The sequence below is a fragment of the Bactrocera dorsalis genome, chromosome 5 (genome assembly GCF_023373825.1).
Source record: "Bactrocera dorsalis isolate Fly_Bdor chromosome 5, ASM2337382v1, whole genome shotgun sequence".
Classification (NCBI taxonomy): Eukaryota; Metazoa; Arthropoda; class Insecta; order Diptera; family Tephritidae; genus Bactrocera; species Bactrocera dorsalis.
The window spans coordinates 47,320,065-47,337,707 of NC_064307.1; the positions used below are offsets into that span (position 1 = coordinate 47,320,065).

At 35.0% G+C, this 17,643-nt stretch overlaps 1 protein-coding gene across 3 annotated transcripts in view; it reads right to left on the reverse strand.

Annotated features, from left to right (window-relative positions):
- Positions 1-17,643, reverse strand: part of LOC105224279 (speract receptor) — a 125,025-nt gene that overhangs the window by 64,226 nt on the left and 43,156 nt on the right. For all 3 annotated transcript variants that reach the window (XM_049457754.1, XM_049457755.1, XM_049457756.1), the window contains one exon: positions 11,091-11,163. The gene's annotated coding sequence lies outside the window, so the exon portion shown is untranslated. The remainder of the gene's footprint in view (positions 1-11,090; positions 11,164-17,643) is intronic.

The window sequence follows — 17,643 nt, forward strand, 5'->3', positions numbered from 1 at the left end:
GAATATGTATGCAAAACGAAACCGAAACTTTGAAATTAAGTGTGAATTTCACATGAAACCGTTATATGTTGTTATTATAGTTGTTAATTTTTTCATTCAACATTGTCTGCATAAACTTTGTACTTGTAAAACAGGCAATGCAAGTGACACAAATTGTAATTTATTGCCGATGCTTGTGGAATACGTGTAGAGTTGCCAATTGCGAGCTGCTTGTAACCACACGCGCCCTCGCTTGCACAGTTAAAGTAACGGCTGCGCACACATACATACGTTTCACACTCGTATTTTTAAGTATGCCGCGCCGCAGTTGCATTTAAACGGCGATAAAGCCGCTCGGCGTTGGCGGTAATTTGTCAAATTAATCAGTCAAAGCGCAGCGTTGCATTTTAATGCAGGCGCGCTTTAATTCATTTACATACATACACATGTATGTAGATACCTGCCGCATTTTATTGCACGAAATTCTTTGAAATGTTTTGGCTCAATTTTAACGCGATTAAATTTTACAAAATTGTTACATTCGCCTTTGTTGTTGTATTTGTAGGAGTTTTTTGCTTACAGCCTTAGTTTTGGCTTTGAATGACATATCAGCGCTCTGATTTGGCACAATGGGGCGTGTGAATGGCAAACGAATTGGATTTTTGCATTATTTAAAAGTAGTCGAATGGACAGCATTGAAAAATCCCATTGACTGGTGTATGTTTTGTAAATAAAATTGGCGAATTAACATGAAATCAAAATATACCATCGACATTAATTGGAATGTGTCGCCTGCACTCAATGCATTTTATATCAAATTTCCTTTTGATTGCAGCTATTTATATGTATATAGGTTAAGTTAGTTTAATCGGTATGACTATTTGTCCCACTTGTATATTTCTATGTCTATGTGTTAGTTAATGCACTATCCACCAGAAAAAAGAAGTTACAGTAAATTGATCAAATTGAAAGGTGAATTTTTAATTTATATTTCGCGTGTTTTTCGAATCGGTACATTTTTTTCTGTAAGTTGCTAATACTGTTAGTGACATCTATGCTAAATTTCACGACAAAATATTCGTTAGTATTTGGGATACGTGTGGTTTTGTGAGACTCTAAAAGTCAATACTTTGGTTCAGACATAGTAAATTTATTGAAAAAAGAAGTGTGATAATGCGCCATCTCATACTGCATTGGTTGTTCGTGACCATTTCGCCACATTTTCAACTAATATCGTGCCGCAACCACCGCATGATCACTCCAAGGACACCGTTTTGACTCAATTGAGGATATACGAAAACCCAATTTATTCTTGAAAAGTGAGTAAATGGTCACCGTCCCTACTAGAATCATGAAAAAATGTTGATAAATAAAAAAGTAATTAACGTTTTTTTTTTTAATTTTTCCCCATGTTTTTTCATAAATTTTGTCATAAAATTGTCAATAAATTATAAAAAATTATGGATTTAGTAGGGACGATAGCCAGGCGTTTTGTGAACATTTTAAAAAACAAGTTTAAAAAACGTGTGTTTTGAGAAAAACACGTTTAAAGTTTGAGGTAGTGCCAGGTGTGCACTCCGAACGTTGAGCGGTATTATTATTTTTGGGCCTTTTTCGAAACCTTCCAATGGTAAAGTGGGTTTCTACATTAATTCTAAGGGTATAAGGGAACAGAAAAATCAAAAAAAAAAAAGTTTTGAAAAAAGATTACCCTACTGACCCCTTAAGAACAGTACCTAAATCGTCTTATTTAGTAACAGCTAATTCTCTTTTCTCTTTTTAAATATTACCTGTTATTTAAACGAACGACGCTTTCTTGTAGTTTATTTTATAAAGTATCAATTAAAATTACTTTGGTTGTTTTTTTTTCAATTCCGACTTTGTTCGACTCGACTTTGTTTTAAGGTCTAAACCATAGTTTACTATTATGTGCAAAAAAATAATATGCAAAATCTATGTCGTCCCACTTCAAGTAATCCACCTTGGCGCAATACATCTCTGCCAACTTTTATTCCAATCTTCCTTGCAAATTTACGGAATAGCCGGCGTAGCGATTAACCTTTAATGTTTACTATTGACGCGGTTTTTTCGGCTTCGGCTCACCTTCGCCAAGATATTCGGCCGATTGATCGTCTGTTTCCGGGTCGTAAGCTTAGATCCAAGACTCATCGCCGGTAATAATATGTTGCATTACATCCTGGTAGTCGGAAAACATTATTTCACAGGCATTAACTCGACGCTGTGTTCTGAAAAAAATTTAGTGATTTTGGAACCAACCGTGGGTTCACTTTTCTTAGGACCAAATAATCTTTCAGAATAGTTTTCGATATTCCAACAATGCCAGTAAGATCTCTGACTATAAATCGTCGATTTTCAAACACCATTTCTTTTATTTTACTGACGTGTTGGTCATCAGCAGATGTTGATGGCCGTCCTGGATGTTTTTTCTTTGAATAATTTGGGGGAATTAACATACTTGCTCGCGACAGATAATTTTCTCCTAAGGCCTTTTCCAACATTGAGAACGTTTCGGCACCAGAAATTTGATTCTGCACACAAAATTCAATGGAACTTTTTTTTTAACTAATGCACTTTATGTACTTCAGAAAGACCGTATACTAAACACTAATGATTACTTTAATGCGACCTTTAGCAAAAAAAATTCTACGAATGGGTTTCGTACGAAATTTAAATTAAAAAGACTTACCATGTTTGCACTCTGATGAGATTGTTTAAATTTATACTTTCTATTTAAATATAACGTTGGATTTGAATGATTTTTTCGTTTGCTAATTTTTAAGTTAAACTAAATCTAAAGTTAAATGTTTATATGTTAATTTTAGGAGATTGTCTCTCTACAGTATTAAAAACACCTTGCAAATTACAATTAAGTGCAGTTGGCCTTACGTTTCAATTCCAAAAAAATAAGGCTTAATAATATTAGAAAATTTGGTAATATCTATATCACTGTTGGAAACCCGGTCTCAAAATAACACTATGTATTACTAATTGAGCCCGAAAGAGAACAGGGCTGCACTCCTACCTACCTACCTACTCCGAATAAATAAACCATGTTTCTTTCGTATCGAGATAAATCTTTTTTTATATATTTATTAATAAAACATTTAACATTTGCATATTAATTTATTTATATTTGTCACTTACCCACACTTTCACTTCAACTCAAATCAAATCGCTCACACACATATACACGTGGCTCATCGACGAACTTCCACCTGAAAAAGTTAATAAGCCAAATCATATTTTATCGAGTTTACTCAATTTACCGCATTTAATTATTGCCACTTGATTGCATTTTTATTTGCCCACACACAGTTATCCGCAAGCGCAATTAATCACCGTTAATGACGCCAACAAGCGAATGCATCGAACATTTTTTTAAATGCGATAAAGAGCAGATCAAAGTGTGTGAATCATTAACGTCTATTCAGACTTAATTAATATGTTTGGATTAATATTTCACATTCCAGTTCTTTGAAACGAGTTAACAAGCTCTTTTATTGCATTCATAATTCACTTTTCAGAAGTATTGTGATCTGAGTTTGTGCAATTATAATTAACTATTTAAATCGTCACTTCGTAACAAATTTAAACACGGCACATAAAGGAAGCGGAAAGATAATTTACATCATAAGTATATATATAATATACACAATGCATAATAGCTTGGATTAAAAACTGACTCATTATCTATTTTTTATGAAAATTGTCTCCTGTGTTTTTTCCTGAGTGGAAAGCTCTCATAAGCTGTGTAAGTAATTGTTATCTTTAATTCAGTATATTCGTCTCCAGCCACGTTATCATGCGGCGAAGTGTCGAAAAAGAGCGTTAAAAACTCACATTCGTCACAGGAAGTGTGCAGAATATGAGAAGAAAACTAGGAATTATGGGGTATAGGTCTACATCGCAGTTCTTCAACGCTTCCAATGCATTAGTCGGTAACTTGTTGCCTTTTGACTTCCGCCCCAATGGCACTGTCAGTGATCAAGTTCACCTCTGAACTTCAATCGTCGCACGACGTTGTCAACCAGAAGGCCTTTAAATCTATCTATTAAGCAGTCTATAAGATTTTCCATTTCATTGGTTTTCAAAGCACATACTTTTTCTGGAAGCAGCAAACTCAGCTGAAATCCATCCAATACTTCTTTAGAAAGAAAAATAAATGGATCGAAAATATTACTCAGCTTTTTGTCTTTGATTTCGGAACGTTACAAGCAACGTATCTATCATACATGATGCCGATTTGAACGATTCTTTCTGAAATATCACGCTGAGTGAATGAGTTAGAGATAGAATATCACACAGGTAAAAAATCCCAAGGTCCCCCATTTCCCCCCTATATATCCGCCACTGTATGTAAGTTTTTACTAGAGTACTATGATTATATGATTATATAATTGCTGGACTTGAATAAGCCGAAAAACGAGCGGATAACTTGCTTAACTTGCTCTATTTTAACCTAGTTGAAGAACAGCGTATGTTTAACAGCAAACTCTAGAGAATTAGTTTCCATGGTATGAGTTACTGGATTTATAGGACAGTGCAAAATATATCTTTCTGGATTTTCGGACAAAGTATTTTTTTATAGTTCTATTTTTCCTTTAATGAGATACATCTTAGTGTCAAAGTTGCCCGTGGGCGTTAAAACTCTCTTACTCGAAGTTAAATACTATTCAAATAACTACTGCTCAATGTATTGGCATAAACTAGTGAGTTTAAAATGTTTTGATTATGAACAACTATTAAGTTGAGGTGTTCAAGGGGGAGCCTGCTTTAGAAGCTTCCAAAAATCGATTTTTTTAATTTAAATATCTTTAAAAATAATCTAAGAATATGTCCCCAAAGTAATAGATGGGAATTCGAAATATTTTCGAAGCTAGAGGGAAATAGTGACCGAGCGTGTAGCAGATATGCTAGTATGAGCGCTTGGGCAGAAAGCGAAAACTTTGACGCGCGATTTCTCGGTTTTTCATTTCTACGATTTTCCTTAATTGGCGGGCAAGATAGAAAAAAAAACTAAACGTCGAAGGAATTGGGGCACAATTTATTATTTTTCGCATTAAATTATTTTCTATTTAAACTAAAAGAAAGCTAGGAAAAGTCAAGTGAACATTTAAACAACATAAAGTAAAATTTTTCTGGTCAAAAACCACTTGTTTTCAGTTTTTAAAAAATATTTAAAATTTTAAATTTTTTTGGAATTTTTTTAGTTTCAAAAATTATTAAACAATTCGAATTTTTTGTTTCCGATAGAAATTGCGACCTGCCCGCCGTCCGACAAACGCACATGCGAGTTGCACACGCTTCCCAAAAGGCAGGATATCAAAGATTTCGTATCCAAAAAATTTGTGAATGATGTTTAAATATATAACTATAAATCCTAGAAATTTCGCTTTAATCAATTATTTCTTTCCCTCCAAAAAATCCTCCAAAAATCGATTTTTTTAAGCCTCTAAAGCAGACTCTCCCCTTAAGAGACTTTAAAGTGGTTATACATTTTTAACGACATAAATATTATATTTGTTAAACACCGAGTTCTTGTTCCAGTTTCGTAAGCCTCAAAGCTCTAATATCACAAATTAAAAAGTGAAACTCTCTTGTAACTGTGCTAAAGACGCCAACCAACTTTAAGTGCTCTCCCTTGCACTACAATTTTGTAGACTATTTCGACCATTTCCTCGCACTTATCGTTTTACTTCATGTCAATACTCCCTTACGGCATATACCGTTAGTGTCAATTACCGGTTCAGAGCATTCTGGATCATCAGCCACAACAAATTTTTGTGCCCCCTCAAAAGTATATTTATGTAAACAAATATGTAGAATGTACACACACACTTACATGATTTGAATAAATGTACACCCAGTTGTAGGAAACCGGCAAACCTCATATAAAACTATGTAGTTACTGCTCTGTATTAACGACAAAAATGTGGTGAACAGTGTAAATGTATTAATTTGGGAAAATTTGAACTCTTTATTTACATAAAAAGATGTTATAAAAGTATTCCGAGAGGATTTCTTTTTTAAGTTTGAATTTTGTTCAATTAAAAGTTGAAGGAAATTATCACATTTATAGGTAGAGCCCAAAATTTACATATTTGAGTACCAATAAGACCGAAGTGACAAAAATCTAGTGATAGATTTAGTGTTAACGCTAAATATTTATCAAAAAACGGCTTCAATTTCTCTTCGTCTTTTGAATAAAGATTTTCCTATTCTCAGCTCGTAGCTGATCTCTATCAAAGAGTTCTACCAAAGAGGTCGTCTAAATATGTAGAGTACTTAAGATTATGGAAAGAATGGTAAAATATAGATGCAATTTAAGCGCCAAAGTACCGTTTGTGAACTGTTACAAATGTATGCTTCGAAGCCTTAATCTACATATATATATATTTCTGTGTTGGTGTACTGCTAAGCAATGCGCATAGCCGCTTCTTAATACATGGACCTTCCGCATCGACAAGTACTTGAAAACATTTAGATGTGTTTCCGTCATGAAGTCACAGCTTGCAAAGCGTTCTAAAACTTGTAAAAAGCTGCATTTGTCTAAAAGTTGAGAAAAAGTTAACAAATAAAATAGAAAAGTTTTTAAACACCAAATAAATAAATTTGTCCTCACGCTTCTTATGAAAGCCTTCTAAAATTCGAAGATTTCGGGTGAACTTACCGGCAAGCTTAGATTTAAAATGTATTCCACTCCTTCTGATTATATAGCTTTTATTGGCAGTAAGAATTTGAAGAAGAACATAGTTGGACTCGTACTAGATCGGAACTAAGTAGTTTAGTAATTCCGAACTTTCATTTAATGCATGCTTTAGAGTAACGTATATGAATATATGCTTACAACCGCAGCATCCTCTATAGAAATCGTATAGCATTTACAATAACGATACGTATGTTCGTACGACTAAAAGCTCCGCATCGCTAAAATTGCATTTCTTTGCTGGCGCAACCCCAATGCCTTTGTCCAAAAAAAAAGAACCCACAAGTTATTATTGATGTTTAGTGATGCGCGACAAGACACGCTATGGCAGCATATACCGCTCCAAATTCTCCCTCGTCTGCCAAACACTTAAGTAGAACATCCTCGCTCTATTGATTTTAATGGCTAATGTCTGCGTGGAGTTTGTATCAATTTTCTATATGAAGGTTAAAGCTAAACAAACAGTTATTCAATTGCTTCGCCGCTAAGAAAAGAGAAAAAAAACGGCAAAATAAAATCCGCTTATATTAAAACAAAACCATTCCGCTCTCGAAGAGTGGAGGGAAACTGTGAAAAATCCTTATCGGAGTTCAAGGACCTCACCAGGCAACCTTCCCTCTTATTTACACGCTCCCAAGCAAATTTGTGTTTGTATTTGTTTGGTTTATGTTGCGGTGAACTTTGTGATTTCGAATTATTTGCTTTTTTCTTCCTAAATTTGAAACTTTTTTGGGACTTTTTTCGTAAAGTTTCCAATGTAAATTCTGCAAATATTGTGCCCCATGTCATTGACATTGAAGCCGTGCATAAATAAGCTGAAGTGAAAGTGAGCATGTAAATATGTCTCTGGGAACATCTGTAGGTCGTGGAAGTACAAGCCAACTTTGTAAATATAATGGCAACAACAAAATGAACCATGAACCCTATGAAAAAATGTGTAATGTTTTAGGCAATAAGTTGAAATCACATCTGTTCTCGGTACCTTGACAATCAACAGCTGCTTTGGCAACTTGGCAACAGTTTTGTTATTCGGGTAGACAAGCGCTGCTACCATCTTCTGCTGAAACAATACAAGGTTCGTTTGATAACCCATTGACATTTTCAGTCGTACGTTACACAGTTTCTTAACCCTAATAAGATACTGAAATGACGTACTTATTTGTCCTTACGGGCATACCGCTCTCAGATTTTTATTTTTATTCGGAGCATGATCAAACGCGCAGTGTGCTCAGTCGGTCTTTATATCTTATCTTGTAAGACAAAATAATTTTAAAATCTTTGAAAGTTGAAAGATGTCTTTCAGAACGTTCATGAACGTGGAAGAAACAGTTCTTTTTCACTAAGATACCAGTAAAATGTTTTCACTGACCACAAAGCCACTTAGAAAAGCATAAAACCGACCTAAGTAAGCGTTTAGCATTACCTAGATGTTCCTACATGAAATATGTCAGGTGTACCGGTATGAAATTAGCGTTTTTTGGTGAAAATTGAATACTAATAAATGAGAAAGTAAGAAAAAATATTCGAAGTTTTAACCAAGGATTTTTACAAATTTTGTCCACCTTTCTGGCAATTTGTGGAAATTATGCCAATAGAAATGTTCGTCTTTTGAAGCAACCAATCAGAAACTCAATTTTCTATGTCCTGCTCAGCCAGAGCGTGTCCCATCGATAAAAGCAAATGGTAACCGAATCGTTCTGTTTTTGCAGTTGATGTTGATGGTTGTCCCTTATTAACCCATGGTTTTCTCCGTTTGGAATTCTTAAAGTAATCCATTTTCAGTGCCAGTGACAATTCGATGATTTTCTTAAGTGTCTTTGAAGCAAAATTTTTCAAGTTCTTTTTCGGTATTCCATTTGTCTTTTATTCAATGGGTGCCACATCCATTTTCCATACTCTTGGATCTTTCCCATAGCTTTTAAAGTATCATCTATATCCAATATTGCTTGCAGTTCGCCGTTTTCAAACTTTTTGGTGGTCTTCCACGTTCTTCATTTCTCACCTCAAAATCATTATCTCTGAAGCGTTGAAACCATAGGTTGCATGATTTTTCTGATAGAACCTCGAAAATAATTCGATGCGACTCTGCAGAACTTTTATTCAAATGAAAACAAAAAATTAATGCTTTCTGTAAAACATCTCTTTCGATACAAAATTTTCAAATCTTAAACACAGTGGACAAGTCTGACGTTTTCTTCAATGAATGTAAGGTTATTAAATGTTTGACAGATGTCATGCCAATAAACAGAAAGAAATTAAGGCTCATTCACAACAAATCCTCTCTACCAGTACATTTGTATCTTAGCACTCACTTCACACTGATAGACAAACACCAAAGCTATTGTAAAACATATTCTTTACAGATGTGGAGACCATCTCATAGTTATTTAACATATACTCATTGCAAGGATCTGAGATTGATATCAACAGCTCAAACAGTGAGGTTGAAGCAAGAGTACTGAGCAATTTAAAACTACAATCTATAAAACATCTTAGACAAAAGTTAAATATCTTTACAACAGTACTCTTTATGATAAAATAATGGACTACTGAGCATAATTTATGTACCCAAATTGTTGAATGAAGAAGTATGTTCCTTTGTGTTATGTTATGTTATAAATATTGCTGAAGTTGCTGGCGTGGTGGCGTAATTGATAAGTGATACAGAATGTTTAAAAAAAATATGCTGAAACTTACACGAAATCATTGACCTTGATTATTCTACCTCATGGTAGAATAAAATTAAGAGTTTTTTATGAATATTACGCATGGAAAATGTAAAGGACAACACGATTATCCGAGAGAGCAATTAGCTCATTACAAGTCCAAGTTATTGATCAAGTAAGAATAGCATCCCTGAAATAATCGTTTGTTTTAACGACTTTAGTAATGCCCATATTTTGGATGGGATAAAAATTTTTACTTCCAACAAGTCACAAATTTGTCAAACGGTCTCTATATTCCAATAGCCAAACTTGTAGGCGTAAATTCACGCATTCACAACACTTTTCGACAGAATTTAGATAAGCTTATATTTTACCATGTTTATTTCTTTGTTATTTGCCAAAAGTTTGCTTTATTTGTATACTCGTTGTCGTAATTTGTTTTCGCTCGCAAAAACTTTTATTTTCCCGTATGCAAAATTTGCATTATTATTTCAGTCACGTTCCCTTCACACATGTGTCATTTAGATTCTGTGTTTATTTAACTCGTATCACCCTCATCTCCTCGAAAAAATACACGAAATTCATTGGAAATCAGGAAATAAGTGTATTGAATAAATTGAATTTGTGTAAAAGTGAGATTAAGGCCCACATGTGAAACGAGCGTATCTTTTCCATAGACTTAAAAGCTTAAAACTTGTGGTATGTTACTTGATATACCGTTACAATTAGTTTGCTTATTTTATGCAATAATTTAATGAACAGGTAGATACTTTTTCCGATGAATATCGATGACATCCAGTTGGATCTCCATTCCAAGTCACCGGTCCACGACTATCTCCTGTGTAATAGCGGTATCCTTTGGCCTAGAGTAGAATGGAGGAGATCTCCTGCATTAGCATAATTTACCTTGCCGCAATCGTTGGGGTTCTTATTTGAACACTATACAACAGGCATTCATGCCGAAGGGCTACAAATATTGTCGACCGCTAGTTGTCAACGTTGTGAAAAACTTATGCACCTTCTTCTCCATTGTCCAGCCTTTGCAAGACTGAGGCTAAAACATCTCGGTAGTCTTATCTTCGGCAACCCAAAAACTGGCATGAGCCATATATTTGTCATACGTTCTAAATATTTTGTCGATTTTTAAGGGTCTTATGATCTATAACATCAAAGTTTTAGGTACCCCAACGGATCGGCAATCTAAGCTGTTCAAGTGAGATTTCTGCCAGGATCGAACTCTTAAATGTTGGCTTACCTGTTTAGTTATTCGATTTAGACGGTTTTTTCTCGCCTATTTTTGGTCACTGCCTCAAATTATAGACTAATATTTAAGAAATGTTGTGCCGTGATTACATTTGCGTTATTTACGGCGGAGTTTTAATTCAAACGTTAAAGTGCAGACCTTAACACTTTGCTTGGGATTTAAATGGATTTTTTTTTTCAAATCAGTGATTTTAAAGCTCTTGAACAAAATGTGAGTAGAAGAGATGTCTAATTCAGAATTCACCTAAAGTATAAGAAATCTCAATCAAAGGATTCAAAAACGCGCTCACATTTATGTGAAGCTCGTTCTGCAACGTGTTTTCGAAAAGGCGGTTGAAATACATACTCCACCGAAGATGACAAGTTATTGCCTTATATTGCTTATAGTCATGAATATAAATAGGTTTTTATTACAATAATGAAATAATTAATTGAAACAAAGCAATATCACTTACTTTTACGGTAATTGCGGTTTTGTGCCAACCCTTTGTTCACGAACAACTAAATGAAAGAGTATTCGGCAGTTATCTGAAAGAGAAGAATATGAAAATAATTATGTTAATTAGTATTGACTGTTATGTTCATAAATTTGTATATATGTCACTTGTAAGTATGTAGAAAATGTGGAATAATCTCAATTGTTTATTATTCCTTTGGGTGTGAAGACAAAACATTTTCTGTTTGTATAAAACAAGACAAAGGAGATAAAGATCTCAGCCGAAAAATTATGACAGGCAGACATACCAATGGGGAAGCACCCACACATAAGTACATATTTGTATGAACTTCAATATTTACTAATTAAATATTAATGAAGTGCCAGCGTTTCTCACAGTGGCGTGAAATTTCTTAATGAGGTGATGAGCAGTGCCGTTATGAATAGCAAACGTACTAGCTGTTTTCGATTCGCCACTCTTTGCTCACTAACATGTGAGCTCTGCTAGTTTGTCAGCAATTTCGCAATGCGAAACCACAATGCAGAGCTGTATAACTGTTTTCTACTCTATTCGTCTTTGATTATTATGTCAACGTATGTGGTTTATGCCAGTTGGTTGTTCTATACGTTCTTCTTCTTTACTGGCGTAGACACCGCTTACGCGATTATAGCCGAGTCAACAACAGCGCGCCAGTCGTTTCTTCTCTTCGCTACGTGGCGCCAATTGGATATTCCAAGCGAAGCCAGGTCCTTCTCCACTTGGTCCTTCCAACGGAGTGGAGGTCTTCCTCTTCCTCTGCTTCCCCCGGCGGGTACAGCGTCGAATACTTTCAGAGCTGGAGTGTTTTCGTCCATTCGGACAACATGACCTAGCCAGCGTAGCCGCTGTCTTTTAATTCGCTGAACTATGTCAATGTCGCCGTATATCTCGTACAGCTCATCGTTCCATCGAATGCGATATTCGCCGTGGCCAACGCGCAAAGGACCATAAATCTTTCGCAGAACTTTTCTCTCGAAAACTCGCAACGTCGACTCATCTGTTGTTGACATCGTCCAGGCCTCTGCACCATATAGCAGGACGGGAATTACGAGTGACTTATAGAGTTTGGTTTTTGTCTGTCGAGAGAGGACTTTGCTTCTCAATTGCCTACTCAGTCCGAAGTAGCACCTGTTGGCAAGAGTTATCCTGCGTTGGATTTCAAAGCTGACATTGTTGGTGGTGTTTACGCTGGTTCCAAGATAGACGAAATTATCTACAACTTCAAAGTTATGACTGTCAACAGTGACGTGAGTGCCAAGTCGCGAGTGCGACGACTGTTTGTTTGATGACAGGAGATATTTCGTCTTGCCCTCGTTCACTGCCAGACCCATTTGCGTTGCTTCCTTGTTCAGTCTGGAGAAAGCAGAACTAACGGCGCGGGTGTTGAGACCGATGATATCAATATCATCGGCATACGCCAGCAGCTGTACACTCTTATAAAAGATTGTACCTGCTCGATTAAGTTCTGCAGCTCGAACTATTTTCTCCAGCAGCAGATTGAAGAAATCGCACGATAGGGAGTCGCCTTGTCTGAAACCTCGTTTGGTATCGAACGGCTCGGAGAGGTCCTTCCCGATCCTGACGGAGCTTTTGGTCCCGCTCAATGTCAGTTTACACAGCCGTATTAGTTTTGCGGGGATACCAAATTCAGACATTGCGGCATGTTCTATACGTTACTCTCTAAATTTCCAAGATAGCTAATTTTGGTTATTTTTTCAATTTCTTTTTATTTTACTACTTTTACTTCGGAACTTCTATCAGCCAATATTTAAGTTTTTAATTCTAAAAAAATAAATAAAGTCTTTAACCACAATAGTATCGTCTTATTGACTGTCTTTCAATTCTTTAAGGGTATTAGCGCTATTTTTTGCAATTTACTTCGTCCTCTTACATCGTCATCCTAGGCACACACAAAGAGGAAAGTATGTAATTAAAGCCTCTTTCACTTGCAACTGCGTCCATCAATGGCATCTGCGAGCAATCACTTCCACTGCCGTTGCTGGCGCTCAGTTAATTGAAACTCAATTTGCACTGACTTTATAGAGTGCCAGAGAAAACAAGAACAAACGGGAGTGACAACATTTGTACGGTAAAAGTAACTTTGTAAAAGTGCTAAGCAATTGCAGCGAATTAGCTGCAAAGCACTGTAAAAGAGAATTCGATTGTATTTGTTCTTTTACTTTAGCAGAAATTCATAGCTGAAAAAGTAAGTCAGGTTTTTTTTCAAGTTAAGGTCTTAAATTTTTTAATCGAGTTCAAGCAAATTGATCTCTGTTATGAAAAATCTTGGCGCAAACTACAATCTCTTAAATTTTACGAATAATTTCTTCAAACGTTTGGCATCAGTACAAAAAGGAACACTTTGAAAGCTTCTGGATTTTCCGAAATTAAGCATTTATACGCATTCAATATAAACTGATGATCAACACGTCAATAAAATAAAGCAATTGGTGCTTGAAAACCGGTGATTAACAACTTTACTGACATCGGTGGAATATCGGAAGGATCGAATTGAAGACATAGAACGTCATAGAACGTGAATCGCTAACCGCATTTAAGGCTAAACCGGACATTGACTTTAATCCATATTGTACATTATTGAGGACACTTTTGACAATATAAGGTATTTTTTTCCGAACTGTTTTAGTTCATAAACTCTACACGCGTTTTTCTCAAAACTACTTTTTGAATGTCCGTATTCACCGTCATTTCAAAACTTCAAGTAGTTTTATTTCAAACATTGTACACATTTGCGACATATGAAATACCGTTTAGTATTTTTTTTACATTAAATGGCGGAATTTTATGTGGAAAACAATAGTTTACACTTTAAATGGACGCCAAAAATTATCAGAGATCGTTGGGCAGAAGATATGATTATAATTTGTCTAAATTTTCTTGGTTTTTGATTTTCGAATAATTTCCACCCGGGTTATGGTGAACGTCGCAAATTGTTTTTTTTTTCAAGACGTTCTGTGGGAAGCTCTGTTACAGGCTCATGCTTCAATATTTCTACATAAAATAATGTACAAAAGGTCCTTTTTTTATCTTGAAACCCTAACCCTTCCTCAACAACTGTTTCGAGGATTAGCAAAAACGTTGACACAAGTATATTGGGGCCAAGGAGGATTACTTTGAAGGGTACGATTTAGAAGAATAAATTAAGAATTTTAAATGATGGAGAAAGTCTTATTATTTTTTGCCCAAAACCTTTCAATGGTAGGACTGAAATTGTGGACATTTTTCTTTATTACTTCGATTATTTTATATAATTTACTGTTACAATAGAATTTCATCCATATGGGCACCGTCAGGTTTGACAGTTAGACAGCCAGATTATTGAAGGCACATTGCTTTCCGAAAAAACATGATTCCATGCATTGTGTTTGCTGCGTTGACCTGCTGGAACATTTTATGCTTTAGTTATTGAAAAGTATGCAGCAATAATAATGCTTTTGGCATTATTCTAGATACTTATTTGCTTTTATAGATACAAACAAGCCTGAGAGTATTTTCTTGTTCGCACTCAAAGTTCAGAAATTTGGTTTTTTATGTACTCATTAAGTCAAAAATGTGGTTCATCGCCGTAAATGGTTTTTACATTGTCAGTCATTGTTTTGAGAGCTGCTTTGACATTTATCCCTCGAAGAAGATCCTACCTCAATCTGTCGATATAGTGGACAAATCTTTTTCTATACTCAAGATATATACTGGCATGGATAAAATTGTTTTATAACCATGAGTACAGTTATCCGCAAAAAAGTGGGGATGCCAATATTAAAAATCTATTTGGCTTTTTACTTTTGTAAATCCATGTACGAGTAAATGACAAGATACAATAGCAGTAGCCACATCGGGGTTCTGGTATTAAAAACGCATTTAAATTTTTATAGTAATGACGTTATTCTCGTTCAGCTTTCAGGAGACTGTTATTATTGCTTTCCACAAAAATATAGGAGTTTAGATACTTCCTTTTTAATCCTAAAAAATGTGTTATTGTTAATTTACACATTGGATGTGCGTAGAGGAAAGCATTGTACAAAGGTAGATAGTTTCGTTTCCACCAAAGCTTTAATACCCTTCACAAATACAAAAGATTCCTTACAAGAACTTGAGTTTGATCAGTCAGTTTGTATGACAGCTATATGCTATAGCGATCCGATATCGTCGAAGAATGACAAGCTTCTTAGGGAGAACAGTATATCTGAACATGTAAGAAAGGGGTAAGTTCGGGTGCAACCGAACATTTTATACTCTCACAACTTGCAAAAATCAAAGCCGGGAAAATAACTACTTTAAAATGTAAAACGTTAACCAGAGTATCGGAATCCAAGCAATTTTATATATACGTATACTATAATATAACTCGGCAAAAAATTTGTGAGAAAAATGAAAATCATTATATCGTCACCTGAAATGCAAAATAACGTAACAACATTTTCAGAAATTTACAGTGGCATGAATGAAACACGGAATAAAATGGAACATGAGTGAAACAAAATATTAATATTGGTTAAAACTGGTTTATATATGACCGCAGAACCAGAAAATGTTGAACATATTTAATATTATGTATGTAATTTGAAGTAGTGAAGCGTAATCAATAAGACACTCAATTTCGAATTTTTTGATGATACGTTATTTTGCATTTCAGGTGACGATATGTAGTATATGGGAGTTGGGTAATATTGACTTGATATTTATCTACATATTATCAGGCAGCATACCAAAAAAAAATTAAAGTACTTCACATACAATCACCAATCATATTTAGTAAAGTCAGCCAGATGTTCGAAAATCCTGATAATAGATATATCGGAGCAAGCTCAAGTTTTCCCCCAATTTAAATAATTTTAAACACAAAGATACACTGTTATGGCTAAACACGTCCTATGATTTTCACAGAGATAACCCAAATATTGACCGATATATGCAGAATAAAGTCACCCGGAAGCTCGAACATATTTATATTAGGTATATGAGAGCTCATGAAAATATTGACCCAATTCATCTCATTTTTGATACACAGAATTACTATTATTAAGAAGGGACGGAATTTGAATTATATTAATTCAGACATTGGCCGATATTTTCGGTGTTGGGGTTCACATATTCGGCACCTAAGGGCTTCAACAGTTTTGTTTGGATTGAAGCAATTTCTGGTAATAAAGTGGCATACCTTAAAGAAATTATTAGTGTAAAGTTGTGGCCCGTTATATAAATTGATTCCTGATTTGTGTACAGGAAAGTGAAGGAGTCAAAAGAAATTTGAAATTATGTTATATGGGAAGTAGGTTTGGTTGTTGTCCAATTTGGCTCATTTCCACATTAAGACATAAGAATATAAGAGGAATGCTAAGTACTAAATTTAGTCGAAATCCTTAAATATGTAATTGCACTAAAGCCCTTATGTTTGTCACGCCCATCGTTCACAACGGCCCTTATAAAGCCCTATCATGCAATTTCAGAGGTAAAATTTAATGTTTTTATTCTAATTAGTCATTGATTTAATTATTGGCTAAATTTAGTTATTGTTGCTTTGGTGGTTTAGGAGATATTTACATTTAACTTATTAGAGGGTAGAGCAACGCCCACTTTTTCAAAATATTTAGCCCACAGATGCCGCTTGAAACTGTGATTCTTTGTGCTAAATTACAGTTTTATATCTTAAGTGCTTAGGTATGGCATTTTGAAGGTTTTTTTTTAATGGCCTTCTTTGGGCGTGGCAGTAGTTGATTCGATGCAGCCAAACTAACTTTTTTATGTTTTTTTTTTTTTTTAATTTTAGATTCTGAGTATTTCTCCCTCGTTTCTTATTATAAAAAAATTATTTTATTATTTTTATTTCCGATTCAGAAGCGCTGAACGTTGAATAAATTTTATTTTCGCAGGAAATCCGAAGCAAATCTGTGCAACTACTTGCAATAAGAAAAGTGCAATATTTCCACAACTTGCTCATTTGCATTGTACAAACATAGCTCTAACTCTGTTAGCTACCTCCCTTGAATAAAGTTATTCCATGTTTCCATGAGAAAAAGTCTGTTCTCACAACTGACGCACGCCTTCCCGTTAGCAAGTGCAACACCAAAGGGGTTTTGCCTTTAAAATCTAATTGCGCCACTTGCATACCAATTAACGGTATGTCCATACCCTCTAACACTCCTCAGCGCCACTATCGAGTGCAATCGAAGCAACTGTGAAGCACTCGGAGCTCTTTTAAACATTTTACAAATTGTTCCATCTGTTGTTGACGGGATTGTCGGAGTGTGCCTCGAGTGCACATATACACACCTATATACACACACACAGACTTAGAACACATGTAAATGAAGTAAAGCAAAAACAGGGGCGTAAATTAACCATTTGAGCTTGGCTGTGGCATCTGCAAGCATACTTTTGCAATTTTACTTCCGCTTTTCTTCTCTCGTTTACCCACTTTTGCTTTAAAATGTTTGCATAAATGCTTACGAAGAGATTTGTTTTCTTTATTTTGCATGTGTGCTTGTACATATTTGTTGTTTATTGTGTTTAT